Below are 12,788 nucleotides of genomic sequence, written 5' to 3'. Positions count from 1 at the left end.
CACAGAGTATTTTCCCAAAAGTCTTGGGGGTCATGAAGCCTGCAGTTCTTTGGATGTTGTTGTGGGGTTTTTTGTGACCTCTTGGATGAGTCGTCGCTGTGCTCTTGGGGTAATTTTGGTCTTTAGAAATGGCTTTATAAACTTTTCCAGACTGATAAATCTCAATCACTTTTTCACACAGGGCCATGTAGGTTTGGATTTTTTTTCCCTTAATAATAAAAACCTTCATTTAAAAACTGCATTTTGTGTTTACTTGTGTTATCTTTGTCTAATATTTCAATTTGTTTGATGATCTGAAACTTTCAGTGTGACAAACATGCAAAAAAATAAGAAATCAGGAAGGGGGCAAACACTTTTTCACACAGCTGGCTCTGTGGCGCAATGGAGAGCGCGTTGGACTTCTAGGCCTTGATAGAATGAAGTCATTCAAAGGTTGTGGGTTCGAGTCCCACCAGAGTCATGTGTCATTTTTATTGAACCTTTCGAAATCCTCTAGGGATTGGTGTTGATCAAGTCAAATACAGGACTTCTTAAGAGTCCACAGTTGAAAATGAACCAGCAGCCACAAGAAAGAAATTAGCACTGGACTGTGATCACATCACTCCTGTCCTGGAGTCCTTGCACTGGCTTCCTGTCAACTTCAAAATCCTCAAGCTCACCTATAAGGCTCTCCATGGCTTAGCACCTCAGTACCTGTCTGGGTTATCGCCCTACTCCCCACCTCACAACCTCCGCTCTTCTAATTGTGTTTTCCTATCTGTCCCCCAGTCCATCTACACTCTATGGGTGACAGGGCCTTCTCCTGTTTTACCCCAAAGCTCTGGATCTTTATCCCCAAGGATATCAGAGAGTCACCTTCTCTAAACTCCTTCAAATCCAGACTCAAAACCCTCTTCTTTAGAAGAGCCTTTAATGAACTATTCTTTACCCCTCTGTTCCTACTGTATTTAATACCACCATCTACTGTCTCCTCTAACTGTGTATTCTCATCCTGCTTATCTTGTGTATTTTTTTAACTTTATTGTTGTCATTCTGTAAAGTGCTTTGAAAAGCCATCTTTAAAGGCACTATATAATGTAAAGATTATTATTATTATTAATAATGAACAGTGCATTTAACACTGAGCACATGCGGTCCTTCTTTGCAAAGGATTGCAAAGGTTGGGAATTAGCTTTTCACTCGTGTTGTTGAAGACCGTATCCTGGCTGTGTTGCAGGAAATGTCTGGATGCCATCACCGGATCAAGGAGAGGATCAGGGTTTTGGGAAGTCTTTTTGATGCCTGACACTGTGTGTTTCCTGGTTGTAACGGGTGTCATTCTGGACCTAAACAACAGAGAACACCATTGAAATCGCTGAACTGCCTAGCGGACACTTTGTCGCCTTCTTCTGACCTGTAATTAATGCGATTCTCTGAAAACGTGGCACGTTGTATCTGTGCTACCTTTATGGAGGGTGACCACACTCATAAGGATCATAGATTCGATCACACGCATCTAAAAACGAGAATGAGAAAATGACATCACGCTATAAGGCTGAATGGCACAAATTCTCCTGTTCCTTCTGCAGCAAATGTGAATTTTTTTGCTTCTTAACACTGAGATAGTTGGAGATATTTGGCAGCTGTGGGATTCCAACTCAACCCTCAAAGAGACTGGAGCTTTAATCCAGCTCTAAACTAAAAACTTACTGACTTGTAAGGGCTGGTAGGAGAGGAAAAGAATAAATGCTTCTTTTTTGGTCTTTAGCTACTAAAAGAAAGGAAAAAATATTTGATTATTATTTATTCACCAGTTGTTTTGATCAAATCATTGTAACGCAGTGCCATATTAAGGTATAATATGTACATGAACGTCATGTCTGAGTCGATGATGGCAGCTGAGTATCCTTGGAGGACAGTTCATCATGAGTGGGTAAGCCTGCATAATGAGGGAGAAGAGATCAGCCTCTCTGACTCAGTGTCCAGTGACACTAACCTTCTGTCCTACTGTTCTCTGCTAATGTAGAGGGTGAATGTTTATTGAGGTGAATGTAAGGTTTCATTCTTGTAAAATATTTCCGAGCACTTTTTTTGTTGCTGAAAATTAATCTTGTGCATTTGAATGAATTCCGATATTGTCACCTAATTCTATACATTGTTTCATCAGACTAGAACATTTAGAGGAGCTCAATTGCATTTATGAATTGCATAGTGATAGTATTTCTTTCCGTTTAAATACTTCAGTCAAAAATGTAGAGAAGGTGCTCCTGTTTTCACCATTATAAGAACTGTGATGCACCAGTAATATTTACTCTCACAAAAGTATTGTAATTGTATTGTTCTGTTCTGTAACAATCTTGAGTGACACAAACCTTCTGTTTTACTGCACTACACTTCTCCAGAGGCCAGTTCAGCACACAAGGATCCTCAGTCAAACAAACACTGCAATCGCTTGATAAAAGCCATTCCCCATCCTTTCTCTTAGTATTGGTGCAACTTTTGTATGCAAAGAAGGCGATTTGACAATGAAAGGTGCAATCATCTTAAAGAGAGTCTTCATGAAGGCATGCACAGCTTAAGGCACATGAAGCTGAATCCGTGAGCTGATTGACACAAAACAATGTCGCATCGCATTATCCGCAAAGCTGTTTTGCTTGTCTGACCACCTCTTCGTACTTTACAGTGAGCGCATATATTTCAGTTTCTTCTTTTGTATTTTCCTTACTATTTTACTGTCCCTTTCCCCCATGTGGAGATGTATCCACTGCCAAAACTGCTGTCTGATTATTTAAATTATCTGTAAAACTGTTACATGACTTCATCTAATTGTAAATTTATAAGACAGTCTGTGAGACATTTGTGAGAGTAGCTGAATCCCAGGGCTGGTGTGGAATCACACACAGACAGGTCTTCTGTGTGATCTGAGTCCCACTGCTCAGAGCTACAGACTGGTCAAATGGTCACTATTGTAGACACGACCATCGGACCATCGGCTACAAATAATCAATATACTGATCATAGTGTCACTACTGGTGTTTATTACATAAATACTATATACAAATAATAAGATAATTCCACACTCAATTGTGTTATAAAACATTTATAAATTTTGGGAGGCTTACATACAGTAAAGAAAGTAATATTGAAGGGCTGGAAGTCCTGGAAAGGGTTCATAGAAACGTCTTGCTTCTGACCTGGAACAGAGCCCACAGCTGCCAGATCAGTGACCCCTGAGCCCAGTTCACAGAGAGGAGAACCAGGAGCTCTTCTCTGTCTCTAAGAGGCTGTGAGGAAGGAGAAAAGGGGGAGATGTGACTTGAGTCCAGGCTGTTCTGATATTATTCATGAAGCAGCACTGATTGTCTGAATATTTTCTGGTCCTGGATTGTGAGGATAGCGAGCAGTAAGGAGTTGAGCTTCAGTCTGAGTGTTAGTCTACACTGTGAATCTGAATGAGAAGAGAATATTGATTTTTTATTCTGCCTCTGAGAATTTTTCTTCTTTGCCAGGTGGTGTTACATCCCCTTTAGATACTCTACACAGACTGCCAGAGAGAAGAGGAGAGAGAGAGATGGACAGATAAGAGCACACGCAGTGAGAGAGACATACATCTTGATTTACTTTGAAGCAAGTGTTCATTTCCTTTCTGGAACAAGTTGTTTCTGAACTTCAAGACATTCATACAACTTCTGAAAGATAAAATACAAATCTTGCTTATCAGGACAGAAGAAATACTGCAAAAAAATGCCAGTGATTTTTTCTCATTTTAACGAAATGTGCAGAAAAACAACGGCAGTGCATCTCCATCGTCTTGATTTAGCTTAATACAAGTATTCACTTCCTTTTATGAAAATAAAAACCTGTGAAAGATGAAATAAAGTTCTTGATTATTCTCCATCAGTGCAGAAGAAGTACTGCCAGCTGGCAGGAAAATGCCAGTATTTTATTTTCTTAAACTGCAAACATATGAATGGTGAAAATGTGTCTCTGTGCAGCTATTAAACAAAGAGCTGGTGGTTCAAGCACACTCAGGGACACGCTTCAGATTGTTATGATGTAACATAACCTTCGCTAAAAATTGATGGGATTTCTTCGCAAACCCTCTTGAACTTCGCAGGAAATGTGCGTTTTACTTGTGTGGAACTACAAGTAAAGAATTAAGTACCTAAGTCAATGTCCAAGAAAACCATCTTCACATGGGGAATTTTTCTTCAAACTGGCTGTTGGGAGAATTCATTTATACACCCGTTGTATCCTTAGCAAATATATTTTAAAATTAGAACACAGATTTGTTGGAGAACTTGACAGTCCTTGACAATTATTATTAAATAAGTATTATACAAATGTGCGTTGCTATTTTAAATATGTACCTTAATTGTAATATATATAAACGTAATTGCTTTGATATGGATGTTCATTTGAAGAATTTGAGGAAACTATCAAGGATCGCAGAACAACCAAAGATACATTTGGGCATCTACTATTGGTAAAGATTAAAGAGTACCATAAGTGTGAAGCTTGCATACACACGAGAGAAAAAATTAGTTTTAATGCACTTCATTAAACGGATGGTGTGCTTATCAATCGTGCATAAAATGTACATAGCAGAGGATGGTTTCGATCCATCGACCTCTGGGTTATGGGCCCAGCACACTTCCACCACTCTGCTGACAGTTATCTTAGTGTGATGTAACACAACTTTTCTATCTTTGCTTTCGAAAAGTGCGCCCAAGATGAAAAGTCTAAACGGTTAACGCAGACGTCACTTTGAGCACTTGGTCTTTTATAGTACGAATCATCACAAGCTGCTCTACATGGGCGTGTCTTCAAGATCGTTGTGAACCAAAGCTTCTACTTTCCTAGGCAACTGATTCTTTCGTCGTTAATTCCCAAATCTTCACTGAGAATCAGTGAAACGAAAACCAAACACACTCGCTTCCTAGCGCGAAAGAAAAATGATTGAAGCATTTGAGAAATAGCAAGAGTAGTCTGAACAGCTCCAGCCTATCAACTGCTCTACAAAGAGATCGCTCCCTCTATACCCATTTTATAACACTGAAAATGATTCAGGAAGCACAGCAAAGTTCTAAAAGCAGAGGTTGAAAAGCATCTGAAAAAAAATAAAATAAAAAAGAAATAAATAAAAATAATAATAAAAAAAGCGTCTGGATACGTAAAATGTCAATTTATCTAAGTAACATCTTCAGCTTTGAAAGATTGTAATCCATATATTTTTGTTTCACTCTTTTTTACATAACAGGCTTTCAATAAATAAACTGTATTGTAATGAAGGCTGCATTAGAAAATGTGTATCTACTGTAGCATTGTTAAATAAAATCGGGACATGTGCAGTCTCGAATTAATCACTCTTTGCAGGCACACTACGGAAACCTGCAGATGTTCGTTGGGAGAAGTGACTCCTGCAAAGAGTGTTAATCGTCGAAAAGCACTCCTCTCGGGAATATATTTCCAATTTCTGAAGAGCTGATTTTCACGATTTTTTCCCTGATATTTTTTTTCCAGTGCGGTTATTGATCGCGTTCGAAAGATGATTTTCATAATGGACGTGTTACCTGCAAAGTCACAGTGAAACTGTTAATGGCGAAAAGATTCAGAATATTTTTTTTTAGAATACCCATTTAATTTTTTAGCATTCTTACAAGCAAATTGTTTATGGAAACGCTAGTGTAAATTACAGTGTAAATAGACAGGAGCTATTACTATTTTAAACACTAGTTGTGATAGCTGTAGCTCTTATCTGCATCTGAGTTCCAGGTATGAATACTATAGGTTATAATTTATCTGCTCGGGCTAGGATACGTTCCTGTTTCTCAGTTTGATCAAATATGTATATTGTTAAACCCTGCGAATTGAAAAAAACGGTGTCGGTGGCTCTGCACTTTAATCATTTAGCGCTATCTATACAGCTTGCTAAAGATGAAACACAAATCTTGCTTATCAGTGAAGAAGAGGTACTCCCAGCAGGCCAGCTAATACCAGCAAAGTTTTTTTTTCACCCTGACCCAGAGAATGGAGAAAAGAGAGGCGCCTGTGGCTCTGCAGTTTAATCAGTTCGTGAGTTCGGTGGTTAACTGAAAGAATGGTAAACGGAGCTCGCCCCAGCCAATCCTTATTCTTTTAAAGAGGAGAAAAATTAACTTTGCCGGCATTTTTACAAGCTATAAAAGATGGCCAAGTGCACAGAAAAAAAACACTACAGATTATTTTTTGTAGCCGAAGCAGCGATGTCCTTTCCGATTCAATTGATAAAGCTCACCCAATGAATACTGTTAACAGAATGTGAAAGCATGGTCAACTTTGTAACTGCAACCACAGGAAAAACAGCAAGAAGCAGACTCCATTCTCCATTTAAATCTGTCGTGAGAGGTATGTTTTTTGAATGCATGAAGTCAATCCCACGATCGCTTTTGAACTTGGACAAAGTACTTCCAAAGCAGCGCTGTGTGCAAAGATTTAACAAGCTCAACCCCCGCCAACAATTCGGTGTGAAGAAGCAGAACATTCAAGTTTCACAGACAGAAGCAGCACGCCAGCACAGCCAACATTAAAACGAAGGGCACACTACGATTTGCATTGACACAAAAGTGATCTCAACAGATGTCGTTCCCTGCATAATGCAAAAAGTGGCAAAGCGCATTTGGGTTGAGAGAACGCAAGAAGGTTTTTGTTTTCTGCCTTGATGTCAAGCTGACAAAGTATCTTTAAACACTTTGCTTAGTTTCTCGAGAGACTGCTGAACAGCATAGGATCTACACACACATGAGGAGACTGACGGAACATGTACACATCTTTAGGGTGGTAATTACTTAACAACAGGCTATACACTTATAAGGCTACACAGGACACTAAAACTACTACAACACTATTTATATATGGAGGGTCAGCTGCTGGTCATCGAGCTGACCCTCAGACTCTCCCCAGCTACAACTCCCAGCCTGCTCCGTGGTGCTATGAGTGCCTAGGTGCTCTTCCTCCTCACCACCGGGCGAGGGCGTTACAATACTTACGAGGAAGACATCGCTCTCTCCAACCCCCAACATCGTGTCCCGACCCACCGTGCTGGAAGCCGACGCGTGCTGTTATTCCTTTACAGAGCAGAAATGACAACCTAGGAGCCGAGAGATCATTTCAGCATTTGGCAGCAATACAGCATTTCCAAAACACAAACAACCAACTCGGAATGACTTGCTTTTGACGCTTTTCAAAGCGTTCTTTGTGCACGACGACTGTGCCGCCTAGCAGATACAAATGGGTTGTGGCTTGAAAACGCAAGCGATGTTTATTTTTTGACCGGAAAGGTGCAAATGGAGAACAACTTTTCCTCATCACTCTCTGTGGCGCAATCGGTGAGCATGTTCTGCTATTAACTGAAAGGTTGGTGGTTCAAGCCCACCCAGGGATGACCTTCTTAGTATTGTCAATGTAAACACTGTCTCCACTAAAGCCGAAACTGTAACCCTCTTTATATTTGCAGAAAATGCAAGCCTTTTGCTTGTGTCTAACAACAACACTAGAGACCGGGGAAGTCCAATAGTGATCAAAACCGCAACTCCCCAGAAAACCATTTTCACCCGTGGAAAAGTATATTTGAATGGCTGGCGGGAGATATCAGTTATACTCCTGTTGCGTCCTCTGCTAAAATCGTTTAGAAATACAACGAGGAATTGTTTGAGAACTTGACAAGCATTGTTACGTTAGCACTGTGAAGGTGGATGTTGATATTTTAATATATTTACCTTAATTTTAACATAAATATAAAGATAAATGCTGGACAATCTATGCTGTACAATCAAACACAGTTATATTTTGAGTCTCATGCTGATCGTTGTATGGATCCAAAAGAAAATTTTAAAGCTGATACATTTTCGATTGGAATTTGCTTCTAGCTGCAATCGGTATCTTTTACTTTATGTATGGTAGTGGAAATATATTTTTTAAATGTTTTCTAAAAAAGATCTCATAAAGTATTGCCAGGACCTGCCTTTAGCACTCAGTAGTGATAACACTGTTGATATAGACAGAGAAGAACTGATGATCTAAGCTAAAATAGCTCTAACACCCCTCCTGTAACAGTGTTTGTATTCATAGCAAGTAATATTCTTTTTCAACCCCGAACGTAGCTTTTGCATTAAGTGTTATGTAACCATTAGCGATTTTGGTAGCTTCTGGAGAGTGCACTTTTTCAAACTGAAGCTTATAAGAACATTATTCAAGACTCACCATGGCCCAGAGCCGTTCATCGGGACAAGGATTAACATCAATTGAAAGTACTCCAAAATAAAAGATTTGACCGAAAAATTACAAGAATAGGCAAGTATTAAAACAGCACCATAACTTCTTGAGTTCCAATCTCTTTCCTGGTTCAGGCCATGTAAAATGACATAATCAGTGGTGTCATGCCGAGGTTGTGAGTTTAAGCCTCACCTGGAGCAGCCAGGTTTTCTGTCTTGACAGGTAAACAGTGTTTTGTGTTATTTGCTAAATGGAGAGAGGATTCTGTGTTAATTGGCTCCTCCTGGGAGAGGTCAAGATGAGAAGTTCACGAGGCTGGTGGTAAATATCCTGTTCAGGAATATCGTGGCTGTAGGGGGTCAGATCTATAAATATAGTAAACACATTAGTGGAGATGGTGTGCCTGCTCTCTGTGTGAGAGCCGGGCAGGAAGAAGAATCTGTGGTCTGGGAAGAAAAGACCCTTTTCAGAAGAGCGGCGCTTCTCACAGGAGAGAATGAAAACAAAATCTTTTTCAGGAACGCTGATTTTTCTCTTTGGGGGAATTAAAAGCACTTGTAGCAAGTGACCTTGTGGAGCAACAGTAGCGCGTCTGACTCCAGCTCAGAAGATTGCGTGTTCAAATCATGTCGAGGTCAGCTGATGTGTCTGCAGGTTCTGCTGGTGCTGAACCTTGTGATCACACCACATAGGTCATCTGAATGAAATAACAGAGGAATATAGAACATGCAGTCAGGAGCGTATGCAACGAATCACTTTGAACACGACAAGAGAAAAGGCACACTGCACATCCGCAGAACATGACGTCCGACTTTAGAGACAGTAACATCAGAGATTGGAAGTTCTTGGTCCAGGTTGGAGGGTTGCACCCATTCTGAGTCTTGTTAGCTGGAATGGATGGGTTTGGGGGTGTTGATACCAGAGCGGTCCAGGAGGGGGGTGCAGGTGTCTCAGGGGCATTCTTGTTTTTCTATGAGTTCAGGTTGATTCTGTTGGTTCTGTCACGAATCTCCCTCATGCAAGCAAGCGCTCCCACATTCCCTCGAGCTCTCCCCGCACCAAACGTGCAAATCAGTCCTCTACTTAAACCCTCATCTGCCCCCCAGTCATTGCTCACGATTGAGATTCTCTCCCGGAGCTTACCTACTAACTACGCCTTTGCCTTACTACGACTTCTCCCCTGGACCTCGACCCCGCTTTTCTGACTACCGCTTTAGCCACTCGATTTTGTACCTTCGTCTATTTTACGGTTTCTCGGATCCTGACCCCAGACTGTCTCTTCGTTTACGCCTCTGCCTTCTGAATCCACCCCGACGCAACTTCTTCGCCTTCCCAGACTCTGACCCCTGCCAGTCCCTCGACTACGCCTTTGCCTGTCGATTCTGTGCCTACACCTGTACTACGCCTTCCCGGACTCGGACCCCTGCTTGTTTACTCTGACTACGCCTGCGTCTCGCGCCAACCCTAACAAGGGCACCACATTGGATCCCTATCCTCAGCATTCAGCCCCTGCGTGACAGGTTCTGAGTGTCTTGGTTACATCTGTTTGTGTGTATAGATGAAAAAGCTATTGAAGAGCACCCCCACACATCTCGGTGGAAGTTGCCATGTTCAAAAAATCCTAAAAAGAGAATTAAAGTTTCACACAACAAAGCATGACTGTGAAAGGTCAGGAGGCCTGCCTAGTGAGCACAACACTTGATCACAGTAAAAAAATAATTAAAAAATAAAGAAATGGTCCACAACTCAAAGCAAGGTTGTATAAGTTTAGGGAAGCTGTCTGGTGTGTAAAACACCTGGTTGCAGCACTGTGGCTGTTGTGCTTGAAGAGCTATTGACTCATGAATAGCACCCCCCAATCCCCATGTACCGCCTGTCTAATGGTGCCATATTGAAAAAATCATAAAAAATAAAGAAAGGGGCCACAGCCACAGCAAGGTTGTACAAGGTTAGGGGGGCTATCTGGTGTGTAAAACACTTGGTTTCAACAGTGTGGCTGTTGTACTTGAAATGCTATTGAGCCACGAAGAAGACCCACCTATCCCAGTGTATCACCTGTAGTGTTATCTTCAAAAAATCATAAAAAAATAAAGAAAGGGGCACAGCCACAGCAAGGTTGTATAAGGTTAGGGGGCCTGTTTGGTGTGTAAAACACTTGGTTTCAGCAGTGTGGCTGTTGTATTTGAAATGCTATTGAGCCGTGAAGACGACCTGTCCCAGTGTATTACCTGTAGTGTTATCTTCAAAAAAGCATACAAAAATAAAGGTTCCACAACCCAAAACAAAGCTGGGAAAAGTCAGAGGACCTGCTTAGTGTGCAATACTCTTTCAGCATTGTGGGTGCTGTGGTTTAAATGCTATTGGTTTGTGAACAGAATACCTCTATCCCAGTGCATTGTGCCACATTAAATAAAAGCACGAGAAAAAGAGATTCAGAACACAAAGCTGTGTCAGTGTTCTGTGTAAAAAGTCGGTCTGAACATCATGGGAGCTGTTTTTAATAAGCTGCTGAGAAAATAATATTTTAATCTTCCTGTTGTCAGTAGTATTGTCAATATAGTTGACCCTTACCTGAATGAAAATAGGATGTAAAGGACGGGTTTCAGAAATCAAACAAAGCTTTATTCCCGTGCTTACAGTCTGGGTAATTGGAGACTGCGCTGTTCTGCTTCCTATGGTCATATACGGGTTTTTCTCACGAAGCCATATTGAACAGTATTTCTCGTGTTGTGAACGTGTGCACACAGTAGTCCCCTGGGTTCCAGTTCGTGCGTAATTACGCATCGATGAAAAACCAGAGGTTTAAAAAAAGATAATTAGCTCACTGATACTTTGATGTAGAGGCTCTGGAAATATCCACAAGTTGTGGTCTTTAAAATGCATTTGGTTTGAAGGCGTTCTGTGCTTCCATTGCGAAGATATGGACAAAAGAATATTCGAGTGTGGTTAAAAAAACGTCATAAAAACGACAAAGTGAAGGCTGAGAAAGCATTAACAATGTATTTTATACACAAAGCATGTGTTTTTGTAACTCTAAGAGATTTCGCGAAAGCGCTACAGGCGTGCCAAAATCGTTTTCGAACTTCAAGCTAACTTTACCCCGGTAGCATTGGTCAGTGCGGTCAGGTCGGGACTAAAACGATAGTAAGGTGCTGGTTCAACCATATCTAGGCACGCCTTTCTCACTGTTCCATCGTGAACATCATCTAGAGAAAAAGTGTCATGTACTGTTTAATACATTATTGACCTTATTGATATTTTGTGGGAATAAAAATGCTTTGCATGTATCGAATTACAGCACGTAACAACTGACTACCTGAGTCGATATAATTGGCAATTTTCAATATCAACATCAGGAACTTCAAGAAAAATAAGATTCCATATCTTGGAATGTAGGGCGGGAGAATTCATTTATACTCCTGTTGCATCTTGAGCTAAACTTTTTTTTTAAAATATGACGCAGATTTGCTCAAGATACTTGTAATCGCCTTAAAGAGAGTTTTCATGAAGACATACATCGGCTAGCTCTCCACTGTTAATTGACAGAACTTTTGAAGAAACTGTTCTCATATAAGCAACATACAAATTACACATCTTAATGAACATGAAGGGAAATCCGGGTTGTGAATAACATAAAACTGTCACTTCACATAATTGAGTTCTTGAGGCTGGCACCTAAGACCACTCAGCCATCCTGACAAGCAGTGGAGGATGCCTGTTGCTTTGTCAAATGATTATTAACTACTACTGACAGTTCTTTTCTTATTACAGAGATTTCTACATTGCAAGACAATTGACGATTTAGATAAAGGTATGTCACAGTAAGCAAACCAGGCACGGACGGGATTTGAACCCGCACTCTTCGGTTTACGAAACCAACGCCTTACCACTTAGCCACCGTCCCCCTGTTTTTTTTTTTTCCCATCAAGGCTAATACATTTTGAAAATAAAAAAAATCTTTGTGCACAAATTGCAATGGCAGGAGGAGTAAAACAAATATGATTATGATGTACAGTAATTTCCACTTGGTGAAATATTCACTTTTTTGGCCCTCTGAATATAGCTCTTCTGTGGAGCTGGCTTCAGACTCTGCTTATAGCGCCCGTTAAATAAAATAGATATTTTATTTTTACAGGAAGACGCATTCTGAAATGAATCTCTGCAGTTTTAGAAAAGTTTTGAATGGCGTATTTTATACAACGCACAAACAGTATTCTAATTGCAGACTGCAGATCTGTGCAGCAATCGTACTACATTTCACTGTGATTCTGAAATACTTCTAGCAAACATATTCAGGTTTCCTTGAACTTTTAATAAAAAACGACTTTGCTTTCAATCTCTGATGTCACTGTAAACTCGGACGTGATGTTCCGCAGATGTGCAGTGTGCCTTCTTGTCTTATTCAAGTTTACTGGATTTTTTAAATGAAAATACAAACTGGACAGTTTCAGACACATGAAGACTCATAAATGTCACTACAAATGACAAATTTGTAGTGTAAATCCACCAGGCTGATTTACGTGTCTGACAATCTCTCTCCTCCCTCTTCTGCAGTG

At 40.5% G+C, this 12,788-nt stretch overlaps 2 non-coding genes across 2 annotated transcripts; one reads left to right on the top strand and one right to left on the bottom strand.

Moving 5' to 3' along the window:
- The first annotated feature begins 367 nt into the window (after nt 1-367).
- trnar-ucu (transfer RNA arginine (anticodon UCU)) lies at nt 368-460 on the top strand. The gene is made up of 2 exons: nt 368-404; nt 425-460. It is a non-coding gene; the product is annotated as a tRNA-Arg (tRNA).
- Nucleotides 461-12,064: 11,604 nt separating this feature from the next.
- Nucleotides 12,065-12,136, bottom strand: trnat-cgu (transfer RNA threonine (anticodon CGU)). Its single transcript has one exon. It is a non-coding gene; the product is annotated as a tRNA-Thr (tRNA).
- Nucleotides 12,137-12,788: the final 652 nt, after the last annotated feature.

The sequence above is a fragment of the Lepisosteus platostomus genome (genome assembly GCF_059453375.1).
Source record: "Lepisosteus platostomus isolate fLepPlt1 chromosome 5 unlocalized genomic scaffold, fLepPlt1.hap1 SUPER_5_unloc_1, whole genome shotgun sequence".
Classification (NCBI taxonomy): Eukaryota; Metazoa; Chordata; class Actinopteri; order Semionotiformes; family Lepisosteidae; genus Lepisosteus; species Lepisosteus platostomus.
This window is presented reverse-complemented; position numbering and strand designations above follow the sequence as displayed.